Raw genomic sequence first — 13,604 nt, forward strand, 5'->3', positions numbered from 1 at the left:
GTGGGGTGTCCCCCCTCAGTGTCTCTGAGCTGTGTGTATTTCTGTGGGGTGTCCCCCCTCAGTGTCTCTGAGCTGTGTCTGTTTCTGTGGGGTGTTCTCCCTCAGTGTCTCTGAGCTGTGTGTTTCTGTGGGGTGTCCCCCCTCAGTGTCTCTGAGCTATGTGGGTCTGTTTGTCTGGGGTGTCCCCCTCACTGTCTCTGAGCTGTGTGTTTCTCTGGGGTGTCCCCCCTCAGTGTCTCTGAGCTGTGTGTGTTTCTGAGGGGTGTCCCCCTCAGTGTCTCTGAGCTGTGTGTTTCTGTGGGGTGTCCCTCTCAGTGTCTCTGAGCTGTGTGGGTCTGTTTGTGTGGGGTGTCCCCCTCACTGTCTCTGAGCTGTGTGTGTTCCCCCTCAGTGTCTCTGAGCTGTGTGTTTCTGAGGGGTGTTCCCCCTCAGTGTCTCTGAGCTCTGTGGGTCTGTTTGTGTGCGGTGTCCCCCCTCACTGTCTCTGAGCTGTGTGTGTTTCCCCTCAGTGTCTCTGAGCTGTCTGTGTGTTGGAGATAGCCATTTTTACTGAGAGAAATCCTTCATTTCCTGGATATAAATTGCAAATTTGGCGGCCAGATTTTTCTAGAGCCGACTTTGGGTTTGAGGGTGAGATCTGCTGTGTGGGACTCTGCAGCATCCCCCTTCGGCCCAGGTGCTGGAGCAGGCCTGAGGCGGGGTGGCAGAGTCTGCATGGACCAACCTCCAGCTTCTCCCACGCGGGAAACTCTCCCCCTCTGCCTGCATCATTGGCACCCTCATTTGGGTGGGAAAAGGGACCTAGGGGTAAGTCCAGCGAGCCCCTCACGTCCTGTCCACTGAGCATCAGTTGGGGCTTGAGGATTCAGAGACCTTGGGCTGTCCTGCACCAGGCCTTGCTTCCGGCCTGCAGCTCCCTGCAGTCCCGGCCTGGTTTCAGTGCAGTCCGCGGCAGCGTCACTCACACCTAGTTTTGGCTTGCACATGTGGGTGCTGTTTTCTCCCCTCCTAACTGTACCTGGTTTCTTTGTGTGCATCTGGTTGAGTTTTGGAAGAGTTTGGTAATGTGGGTCATTATAAAAGTTTAGATATCACAAAAATCAAGAAACAGGAAATCCACATGGACGATGAAACAAATGAAGCCCTCCCAGCAACACCGATAACAAGCAGGTTGCAACTTGCCCAGGTGAGTCAGAAAGGATTCTGTTGACTGTGTTTCTTACAAGCAAAATAATGGGCCACAGCACAGTCTGTCTGCAAACTTTTGTAGTGACTTAGGTGTAAGCATATGTACAAGCCTCCAACATCTTTTAAGGGAAGTTTCTTTTTATGTTGTATTGAATGATAACATTGTCCCCTAATTATCGTTCTCCAAGAGGCTTTCCTATTCCTTACCAGAGTTTCCCCTCCCAACCATCATACATTTTCAGATATATAACTCCTGAGCTTCAAAATAGTTCACTGTATAGGGATGCTCATTTGGAAACAGCCAAGGCATTTGCAAACACTGTGAGCAGTGGAAGACAGGAAGTCTCTAGAGTCTCTGCAAAATAAGAACATATTTTTTAAATTGAAAAGGAATCTACTTTCTCAGAATGAGTTTGTTCTCCCCAAAACATATTTTCAGAGACAAATGATAAATTATGTTTGACTATATTGGAAGTAAATCAGTAGAAATGGATCATTGATGATGCACAGAGGAAATGTTATGAAAAAGTGAGATATTGATTTAATATAAAATATGGGAAATATGGCAGATGGACTCAGCTGTCAGAAGGTAAGACATCAAATTATCTAGAGGCACTTTCTATAAATTACCTTAAAGGTCGAGGGAACATTAATGGAAATTCCGTACTAATACTACCTTGATGAACGTTGAGCTTAACACCATGAGACCAAGGTAGGTCCTTGTCAGCCCAGAAGAACACGACAGTCACCACACAAACAGTGACAAAGGTAAGGCTGTAACACAAAGAAACACAGCTGATAGAATGAAGGAATATGACTCAATCTCATGTTTTTGATTTACCATTTTTCAACTTGGTGACTTTGTCAAGACACAAATACCTCTTAATTGTATCTTTCCACAAATGTAAAATATCAACATTTATGGCCATCTCTATAGATTATTATTGTTATTATTTTTTAATTTTATTAGTGCCATTTAAATTTACCTACTCTTCAATAAATTCAGAGTAACCAATAAATAAATAAATGTAACTTCTTTCATTCTTTTCAATCTGGAATAATTTTTGTTGACATAATTTTATACATTCTGGGGCAGGTACACTGTGATGTTCTGAAACATGTATACAATGTGTAGTGATCAATTCAGGGTAGTTAGCACATCCAGTGCCTCACACTTTTACCATTTCTTTTCTCACTATTAGAGGCATGTAATACGTTATTGATTGAGTCGCCCTACTGTTCTCTGGGATGTGAGAATGATTCTTTCTTTCTACTTGTAATTTTGTCCCTGTTGACCAACCTCTCCCCATTGTACCTTCCTCACCACCCTCTCCAGTCTCGGGTACCCATTTGTCTCTCTATGGAAGTAGCTCCCACATCTGAGTGAGAACATGTGGTATTGTTAGGCAGTTAGCTAGATGTGAGCAGGGCAGGGGTGGTCAGGCTGACCCAGGCTACCATGGGTGTGGAGCTGATGAAGACCTTCCAGAATGGACAGACAAATGCAGTAAGGGTGACCTGAGTTGTTTTTGGAATAGGATTGACCAAGACCAGGGTGGGCCAATCAGAAAATGAATAAAAAATAGGGGAACTTTCCAAGGAACAGTTACTTCCTTAAAATTGTACATAAAGTCCTTTATCCATCTTGAATCAATTTTTATGAGTGGAGAAAGATGCAAGTCTAGTTTCAGTCTTTTACATGTGGATATCCAGTTCTCCCAGCACCATTCATTGAATAGGGAGTCTTTCCCCCAGTGTATGTTCTTGTTTGGTTTATCAAAGATTAGGTGTCTGTAAGATGTTAGTTTTATTTCCTGGTTTTCTATTCAATTCCAAATGTCTAATGTCTCTATTTTTGTGCCAGTATCATGCTGTCTTGTTCACTATGGCCTTTTAGTACAGCCTAAAATCTGCTATGCTTATGTCCCCCTCCCCCCCCCCGCTTTGCTTTCATTACTAAGAACTGCCTTAGTATACAGGATTTTTTTCTTGTTCCATACAAAATGCACTTGATCTTAGCCAAAAGGCTGAGAAGCCATTGGTTCCTTATAAATGAATAATCATTTTTTCCAAGTCTTGAAAGTACGATGTTGGTATTTTAATAGGGATGGCATTAAATCGGTAGATTGCTTTGGGAAGTATAGACATTTGAACAATGTTGATTCTTCCCAGCCATGAGCATGGTATGTTCTTTCATTTCTTAATATCCTCTGCTATTTCCTTTCTTAGGATTTTATAATTTTCTTTATAGAGGTCCTTCACCTCCTTTGTTAGGTATATTCCTAGGTATTTAATTTTCTTTGAAGCTATGGTGAAGGGAGTTGTGTCCTTAATTAGCCTCTCATCTTGACTGTTATTGCCATATACAAAGGCTACTGACTTGTGGACATTGATTTTATATCCTGAGACATTATTGGATTTTTTGACTTAAATTTAAGACATGAAAAGATAAAAATCCTCAAAGAAAGCACAGGAAAAACTCTAGAAGATCTGCCTGGGGAAAGACTTTATGAAGAAGGCTTCTATAGCAATTGCAGCAACAACAAAAATAAACAAATGGGACTTAATTAAACTGAAAAGCTTCTGTACAGCCAAGGAGACAACAACAAAAGCAAAAAGACAACCTACACAATGGGAAAGGATATTTGCATATTTCACATCAGACAAAAGCTTGATAACTAGGATCAACAGAGAACTCAAATTAATCCACATGAATAAAGCCAACAATACCATATATCAATGGGCAAGAGAGATGAATAGAACCTTCTCTAAAGAAGACAGACAAATGGCTAACAAACATATGAAAAAATGCTCATCATCCCTAATTATTAGAGAAATGCAAATCAAAACCACCCTGCGATGTTATCTAACCCCCAGCAAGAATGGCCCACATCACAAAATCTTGAAACTGCAGATTCTGGCGTGGATGTGGAGAGAAAGGAACACTTCTACACTGCTGGTGGGACTGCAAACTAATGTGACCTTTTTGGAAGAAGTATGGAGAACCCTCAAAGAACTCAAGCTAAACCTCCCATTTGATCCTGCAATCCCATTGCATCTACCCAGGAGGAAAAAAATCCTTTTTATCATAAAGACAATTGCACTAGACTGTTTATGGAGCTCAATTTATAATTGCCAAAATGTGGAAGCAGTCTAAACGCCCACCAACACAGGAATGGATTAACAAGATGTGGTATATATACACCACGGAATACTATTCAGCCATTAAAAAAGATGGAGACTTTACATCCTTTGTATTAACCTGAATAAAAGTGGAACACATTATTCTTAGTAAAGCACCCCAAGAATGGAGAAGCATGAATCCTATGTATTCTATTTTGATAGGAGGACAATTAATGACCTAGTACATGGTGGGGGTGGGGGAAGGGGAGAGCAGAGAGAGAGAGAAGGAAGGAGGGGGTGGGGGAGAGGAAGAGCAGGGAGGGAAGGAGGAAGGGGGGTGGTGTCTCACTCCACGTGTGACACACCTTTTGGGGGCAAGACACAATTGTAAGAGGGACTTTACCAAGCAAATGCAATCAGTTTAACCTAGTTTCTTGTACCCTCAATGAATCTGAACAATAAAAAAGGAAGCCTGGCTTACAAGGTGGTCCTGTTAAGCAGCTAAGCATCAAGGTAGGTAACAGCCCTCAGGGAAGTGATTTTTTTTTTTATTCAGACCTTTAAGGATGTGATTATCTCAGCAAACCTGTCTTAGAATAGGCAGGGTGCATCTAACAGAGATGCTCTACAAATGCAATTTCTTCTCCAGCCACCTTCCCCCAACTGGACAGCCTTGCAGCATTGTTCCTGTTGGTCTGAAGCTGTCACAAGAAAGTGGTTCCCAACGTCAGGATCCACTCGACATCCAAGTGGGTCTTTGGCCTTGAACAACAAAGAATTCTAAAGTGAATAAGCAATAGACTAAAGCAAATGCCAGTTTTATTCAGAGAATGTAGGAGATCCCCTCTACAAACAAAACAGAGGCTAGTTCTCCCTGCTGAGACAGCTCCTTTTTAAAATTTATTTTTAAATTTAAGTGATAGTTTAATTATATACTAAGCAGGGAGGAATATTGATGTTACTTCTTGGAACAGAGTGGTGATTTCCTAGAACTGGGAACCCTTTCTTTACTTTAGAATGTCCTCCAGGACCTGCCATGCTGTTGGTGGGAGTTTCCTTAACATGCTCAGATAGTACAACCAGGGTTTACTGAGCTGCAAGGTCGAGCAGCAGCCAGTTTCCTTGCCATCTTGTTTTTGACTGTAACTTACTTTGTCATCACATCCTGTTTTTCATCAGGGTGATTAGGGGCTTTTGACTTTGTGTTAAGATGTGCCTGCTGGTTCCCTATCTCATAGCCATCTGAAAATTCTAGTCATCCTCTATAAAATGGTTGCGTGTCAGTTATAACCTTAGGACTATAGCCTGAATAAGCTCTTAAATGTCTATTACAACTTCATCTCCAGATATGCAAACCAAGGAAGAGCTACGATCACTCTTCTACCCACCCTGAGAAGAACTCAGTACGGGCTATTTGCTCTGCCCCCTTTTTTGTATGTTCCTCTCATGTAGATTTACTGAGCACCAATTAGAACCTCACAAGAATCCCATCAAGCACCTCATGGCCCACCTCCTTCACCCTCCCCTTTCTTCTGTTTATGCCCCCTTTCCTTTAAATTCAAAAGTTCTCAGGCTTTTCTAGGGAGCACCCAGTGCATAAGAGATGCTTTGTGGGCTGTGCTTTTCCTGGGCACATCTTTTGAATCTTGGCTTAAGAAACCTCCATAGAGTGTGGCTCTCATTTTTGGTCACTTATTAAGTTAACAATCCCTGTTATCACAAATGACTGGCTTTTACTTGTTTATGTCTGAATAATATTTCATGGTATATATATTCCATATTTTGTTTATTCATTCATACACTGTGGAATTATAGCCAACTACCCCTATATGTTTTTTCTTAATAGTCCTCTCCCTTAATTACTTGAACTTTTGAGTTATTTTCAGGAATTGATGAATTTTCTATAAGACAAAGGAGCTGAGATTCTGATGGTCTGCTGCCAAGAGTTACCATCCCCCACCACCTGCCCCCATGCTTTGTCCCTGGTTAGTTATGCCTGTCACCTGCCTCAAGGCAAGTGGCTCCGCCTTTAGAAGCTTAATGAGCTCCATGAGCTCCCTTAGATGGAGAGAGGGATTTCAGGCAGCTTTTCTAGTTCTCCTGATAAGACATTAGTCATATTAAAAGTCTTTTCTCCCTTGGCAATTCTCATTTCCTCAATAATTGGATTTTTGTGTGACAAGCAACTTAACCCAGCCTGATATCCCTGTAGTTTCAACAGAATCATTTATATAATTTTGAATTTTTGTGTACACTTCATTCTTGTCCTTTTATATCTTTTATTTACATTTGTAATCCCTCTTCCCTTGATACATAGGTATTTCCAAAGTTGGCCATGTGAGGCCAACATGAAGAAATAGAGTTGTTTTTAACTGTTTACAGGTATAAAATAACACTACGTAATAAGAAGTAAGTTTATTTAAACTATTCTGTTACTGAAGGTTCAGCATCTGTCCCCAAGGTCACATCAGATAAAATGCAAGGACAACTGGTTTAAGGAGAAGGAAATAGAGGTTTATTAATTTGCTGGCAAATGAGAAGAATGATAGGCTCCTGTCTTAAAGTGCCATTGTCCTTGCTGTAGGCAGAAAAACAGAGCTTTTAAAGGTAGGGTTTTCTGCTACAGGATGTTCTTTTTAACTAGAGTTGATGGCTCTGAGCCATCCCATCTCTGGGGAAGACAATCTCATGACATCCACCAGGACAATTCTGTTAAGCCACTTGTGGTACAAAGACCAAAGGATGCTCCCCTCCCAATTGATCACTGGGCCTAGCAGGCATTCAGGTTTTACTTCTCCAAATGGTGAGGGGGTTTTAAGGGAAGAGAACATATTTTTACCCTTTCTCAGGACTCTCCCTCTGTTACAGTTCCATGCCACATTTTGGCTGATTTATTTGTTGTAATATTATTTTACGAAATCTACTGACAATATAATGCACAAAATCATTTGATTTAATATAAAGTAAAAATATTTTGTAGAAAAGAATCCTGCATTGCTGTGCCATGCACTTATCTAAATATGCTAATTTACTTAACAATTATTATTAGAACTTTTAATACTGAAGGAAAAATAATAGCCAAAAAACTTGTCCCTGAAGACATCTGAATTGTAAATGAGCAAATCTTTAAAGAAAAGAAGCCAGCACCGTGAAAGCAAAGTACAATACTTGCTCCATAGCACATATTAGTTTTTCCAAAAATAACATTTAAAGTCATTTCCTTCAGCTTCAATTATTTGTGGATTAACATAAATATATTTTTAAAAATTCTCATTGGTAATTACCAGAGCTTTACTAAATGACTAATTTCTTAGCCATAAATCATACACTTTTGCTTGATGGAGTGGATTATTTCTGTAAATTGCTGTCAGGCAGAACAAACAGTCTTAAAGCTTAATTCTAGCTCTAGGTCATGTTTTCTTAATAGTTAGATGAGTATGTTGATATGGAAAATGTCTCTTATATCAACTGAATTCATTAAAAATTCTGTTTTTTGAAAAAACTCCAAGTGGCCGTGCTCAGATGGGGAGTCCCATGCATCGGCTCGTAGCCCAAGACAAGCTGAAGCAAATAAGCAACGTGTGAGATGTCAGAACTGCTTGGAATTTGGACATTGGACTTACAAAAGCACAGGAAAAAGAAAATACCTGCATAGGCCTTCAAAAACAGCAGAACTGAAGAAAGCTTTCAAAAAAAAAAAGAAAACAGGTTGTTATTCAGCAAGGCATTGGAGAAACGAATGCAGAAAGAAAGACCAAGAACAAAAGGTCTCAAAGCTAAGCAGTTCCAGTGGCAGCAGCAGTGGCCGTTCAGCCAGTGACTCTTCATCAGGCGGTGAAGAGACGCCTGCCTCACCCTCCGCAGAACACAGGGACTCGGCTGAAAGCCCCACTGGTGCACCGTCTGCAGCCTCCTCCACCAGCTGTCCCTGGTCCTCTGGCTCAGACTCACATCCCATCTCTTAGTAGCAGCAGCACAGATCACAGCTCCGAGGAGGAACCACCGAAGAAGAGGAAAAAGAAATAGAATTGCTCCATTCATATTGGACTGCTGTGCTGACAACATTAATGTGGTTCTCAAGAGGGAATTTAGAAAATATGTGAAGGCCAAATAGGTTCACTGGTCACAATTTCTAGAATTCAAGAATTTCTAAATGTTTTTTTATTGTAAGCGCATAAGGAGTTTAATAACAGATTATATATAGGGTGGGGCCCGTGGCTCAGTAAGTAGGGTGCTGGCCCTGTATACCCAGGGTGATGGGTTCAAACCGAGCCTCAGCCAAACTGCAAAACAACAAAGAATAGCCCAGTGTTGTGGTGGTGCCTGTAGTCCCAGATACTTGGGAGGCTGAGGCAAGAGAATCCCTGAAGCCCAAGAGTTGGAGGTTGCTGTGATCTGTGATGTCACAACACTCTATGGAGGGTGACAAAGCGGGACTCTGTATTTTACATCTGTTTTTTATAAATTCTATTCTATTTAAAGAAGAATTAAGGTCTGCGTAGGAAGCAATCAAAATAAATAAGAAGTCATTCCTGAAATCATGATTTTAAAATTTACATACTTCTTCTAACAAAGATCTTTACTCATTCAAATGACATTAAAAATCATTTAAAAAAATCTCAATTTGGAGGCATATTATGACAGAAATTGTTGAACAAAGAAAATCAATTTTTCTATTGATTTCTAATCATTTCTAAGATGACTGAAAGGTTTTATTGCTACCCAGAATATGTCATCATCTTGTGACACTGTAGTCATCACATGAATGCAAGTTGTATGTCAGAATAATGTGTTTTACTCACCAAAATGTTGCACATCTGCTCACATGTAGAAATTATTTTTATTTTTAGCTTTAACCTATTTACTGAAAAAACACACTCATTTACTTTTTTCTATAAAAAATATTTAAATCAGTAACATAATACAGCCACAACTTTTGCCACCTCTGCCGGTCACTTCTATTATTACTTACTTAATATTTTTTGGTATTAACATTTGTTTTTAAAAATCTAAATTACATAGAAAACTTCAGAGCATTTCCATGAGAAAACCTAGAATGATTTGCAATAAATGGAATTAACTATTCACTAACGCAAGAATGAAGACAAGATAGTATTATTTAATTTCACCAACGCATGTCAAAAATGAGGCCAAATTTTCTCTATTGAAAAGAAAATTAATGAACAGTAGATATTTTAGGCTTGGAACAAATTGAAACTTTCTCTGTTAAAAGGAACAAAAGAATAAAAGGAATAAATATCTTCTTTTTTAATGTCACATCAATGCTAACTTATTCTTAGCATGTTAAATTCAAGAATTATGGGAACAGAAATCAAACAAAATATTTTTCATAATAATATCATCAAAAAACATGCCATCAATTAATGGTCTTTATAAATGTTAGAGATTCAAAACTGTAGCCAAGACCAAAATGAAATATTTTCATGATTAGTTTTGTGTTGATTATAAATGAGTCAAAATTCAAGTCTGAATCTTTACCAGTTTTAACAATAATAATGAAACATTTATTATCTGGAAAATAGAATGCTGGGCTTCTGTAAGTACTCTCCTTCTTTTTTTTTTTTTTTTTGTCTGTGAAAAGAGCCTGCTTTATTGGGAAGCAGAGTGCTGCACACTGACCAGCAGATGAAGGCTACCCAAGGGGCAGCTTACACATCATATTCCAAAAGATACAGAGGATGTTTGCTAATATCAGAACATGGACGACTCTGGGCAGCTTCTCCAACCTCATGTCTCTGGGGTCAGGTTAACTCCCATTTTCCTGATAGCAACTGTGGTTCACTCGAGATAAAGCCCCTCAGGGGTGTCTTCTTGTTTTTTATACAGAACATTTTCTTTAGATTTTTTGAAGTCTTCATTTGTTACTTTCATTCTACGTTCTCTTCAGGCCATCAGACCAGCTTCTGTACAAATTGCCTTAATGTCAGCACCAGAGAGGTCATCTTTAGCCATGATCAAGTCATCCAAAGTTACATCATCAGCCAAGGTCATCCTGCTTGTGTGAATCTGAAAGATGCGCTTCTTAGTCTTTTCATCAGGCAGGGGAAACTCTATCTTCCTGTCAATGCGGCCTGGTCTGATAAGAGCTGGATCCAAAGTTTCTATTCGGTTTGTAGCCATAATAAGTTTCACATCTCCCCTTGAATCAAATCCATCCAACTGGTTCAACAGTTCCAACATTGTCCACTGAATTTCTCTCTCACCACCAGAATTTGAGTTATATCTTTTTGTCCCAATGGCATCAATTTCACCAATAACACAATGGAAGGTGCATGTTCTTCAGTAACTTCAAACAATTCCCGAACAAGTCTGGGCCCATCACCTAGGTACTTCTGAATGAGTTCAGAGCCAACCACTCTCAAGAAAGTGGCCGAGGTTTGGTTTGCTACTGCTGTGGCTAACAAGGTTTTACCTGTGCCAGGCGGACCATAGAGAATGACCCCTTTAGGGGGCTTTATACCCATCTCTTCATAATATTTAGGATGGGTGAGAGGAAGCTCTACAGATTCCTTAATTTCCTGGATTTGGTTGTCCAAGCCCCCAATATCAGCATAGGTTTCCTGGGGTGCCTTTTCCACCTTCATCACTGTGACCAGGGGATCTGTGTCATCCATCAGCACCCCTATCACGGCATGCACCTTGTGGTTGAGCAGGACCAAACAGCCTGGTTCCAGCAGATCCTTGTCTACAAATGAAAGGATGCTGACATAGTGTTCTGAGCCCACAGATGTGGACACGATGGCATGATTGTCATCAATGATCTCTTCCAAGGTTCCTACTGACATTGGGGTTCCTCTCAGATCTTCCACTTTTGATCTTTCCTCCTCTTGCTTTTCCTCTAATTGTTTCGTTTGTTCCAGATTTCTAATGAATTCTTCCTCCATGAGAAGATAGTCTTTAATTCTCTCTAACTTCAACAATTTTAATCGGCACTGAGTGTGAGGTGTCACCAGTGGTAGTTTGCTTGCTGCATCTGGTCCCTGTTTTCTTCTTCTATTTCCCCACTCTGGTTGGTACAAGAGGTTCATATTTCTTTTTCTTATCCTTGTCATCCTTCTTGCCACCTCCAGGACCATGGCCACCACTCTGACTTTGACCCATCTTGTCTCGGCCGCTTGCTCTCTACTCTCCTTAATTGAACATTGTGCTTATATGAAAAAGTTTAATGGATATGATTTTTTTCACTAGCGGTCTACATAAAGTAAATGTGTTTCAACCTTGGAATTTTGTTGTGGGAAAAAGTGTACTGGATTTATATGATGTCAAACATGGTGACTATATTTTAAATCTGAGTTCAATGAAAAATAAATATAAACTCTTCCAAAAATGGCCAATAGATACCTACTGAAATCAAGTTTGAAAACATATTCATAAGTATTTTTTGTGCATTATGGTATTGCTTACTGCTATTGCTGATAGTAACAAAAGCAACAGTAATAGCTTCCTTAGACCTTTACTGAAACTTGACGTTAAACCTTGTATCTCAGGCATCCTATTATGTCCTTTAATCTTCTCAACAGCCTCCTCACAATTTCATCTGAAATTATCTTGTACAAATAGGACAATATTGCAGCTCAGTGAAAGATCACTCATTAATGACTCATTAGACTATTCACAACTTTGTTGGACAACACGGAATATAATACCAGCTCTAAGTAATACTTCTGAGTAGTCGACCATTACCAAAATAAGAGTAAAACAAGATAAGAGTCGTTCTTGACCTTAAGTAAGTGTTTTCTGCTATTATGATCTTACAGGGAATGCTGACGGTTGGAACATCAGATCCATTAACAGAACTCTTTATGGCTGTAAGCGTGACAGCAGAAATGAAGAAGGGCTGAACTGATCTACTCCAAGCTAGGAGCCTGTAGTAGCAGCCAAATGTCACAATAAGAATCTCTTCTGGTCCTGATGTGGTTCTTAGTTTAGTGTGAAGGAGAATAGGTCTGACCCAGAGACATGGTAATGATGGCATCTATCACGGCTTTAGCACTGAAAAAAAAAAATGCTAAGATAAATGAAATCTTAAATGCGCTGTTAACATGGAGCTTTGTGCCCATTTAAAGCTTTCTGATTTGAGTTCTGCAATGCAGTTTTCCAAGTCTTCTTCCTGAAAGCAAGTAAGTTATATCACGTGCTAAGATTTGGTTGTCAGGATTTTATTAGTAAGTTTATGGGAAAGGAAATTATTTGAGTGAGCAAAAGCGTATTTATATGAATAGAAAAGCACGTAAAACCAGCTTGGCGAGAAGCTGAGCATTTTGAAGAAGCAAGATTACTTTATGGGCATTGATAAAATGTACTAAATTGAACCAGAATCTGGCAAAACCTGGGCACTGGTGAAAAAGTTCAGAGGATTCCATTGTCTTGGCATTTGTAGCTTATCCTGAATAATAATCTATTTATTGTATAATAATAATCTATCTATTTATTTGAGCACTTGTTGAGTATCATATAAGTATCATGCCTATGCTATGCAGTCTTTGAAACAATGGCCAGAGAGAACAATCGGCCCAGAGGCAGATGGCTAATTACTGCTCTGTGAGGAATAAAGAAAAATATGTTATAGAGGCGGTGCTGGTGCTCAGTGGGGAGGGCGCCCGGCCACATACACCAAAGCTGGCGGTTTGAACCCAGCCTGGGCCAGTAAAACAACAATGACAATTGCAACAACAACAACAAAAAGCTAGGAATTATGGCAGGCATCTGTAGTCCCAGCTGCTTGGGAGACTGAGGCAAGAGAATTGCTTAATCCCAAGAGTTTGAGGTTGCTGTGAGCTGTGACTTCACAGCACTCCACCAAAGGGCAACAACTTGAGACTCTGTCTCCAAAAAAAAAAAAAAGTATATAACGAGGAATCTGAGAAAAACCTTGAAGATGCATCAGAATCAACCAAGAGGACAGTGCCAGAAAAAGCAGGGTGGGTACAGGGCAGCAGGGGCGCAGGGTCAGGCACAATGCCTCATACACAGCACTCTGTGGGCAATGGCAAGGCACAGATCTGAAGATAAAGAAAGGGCCTCAGAGATGTGGAAACAGCAATATTTAAAAGTAAGGATTAAATAATCACCAGGGTTACCTCTGCAGATGATAATTCCTTCTTAGAAGGACTACTTAAATTTTAGTATGTCAATTTTATTTTAGAAAAATTGCTGATTATTAATGGAAATATTTTGCAAATCAAACCTGAAGATCTTGCTTCTTATATGAGGTAAGCAGACGTAGGAAGAGACTTTCTTAGGGACACTTACATGATGACCCACTAGATGCC

At 39.9% G+C, this 13,604-nt stretch overlaps 2 pseudogenes across 1 annotated transcript; one reads left to right on the top strand and one right to left on the bottom strand.

Moving 5' to 3' along the window:
• The first annotated feature begins 7,833 nt into the window (after positions 1-7,833).
• Positions 7,834-8,337, top strand: LOC100947829 (annotated as a pseudogene).
• A 1,569-nt stretch (positions 8,338-9,906) lies between these two features.
• LOC100947512 lies at positions 9,907-13,335 on the bottom strand (annotated as a pseudogene). The gene is made up of 2 exons (XR_154681.3): positions 13,331-13,335; positions 9,907-11,438 (listed from the first exon to the last, which is right to left on the bottom strand). The product of XR_154681.3 is annotated as a 26S proteasome regulatory subunit 4 pseudogene (transcript).
• Positions 13,336-13,604: the final 269 nt, after the last annotated feature.

This window comes from Otolemur garnettii, unplaced genomic scaffold (assembly GCF_000181295.1).
Source record: "Otolemur garnettii isolate 467f Iridium unplaced genomic scaffold, OtoGar3 scaffold00177, whole genome shotgun sequence".
In the NCBI taxonomy this organism is placed as follows: domain Eukaryota; kingdom Metazoa; phylum Chordata; class Mammalia; order Primates; family Galagidae; genus Otolemur; species Otolemur garnettii.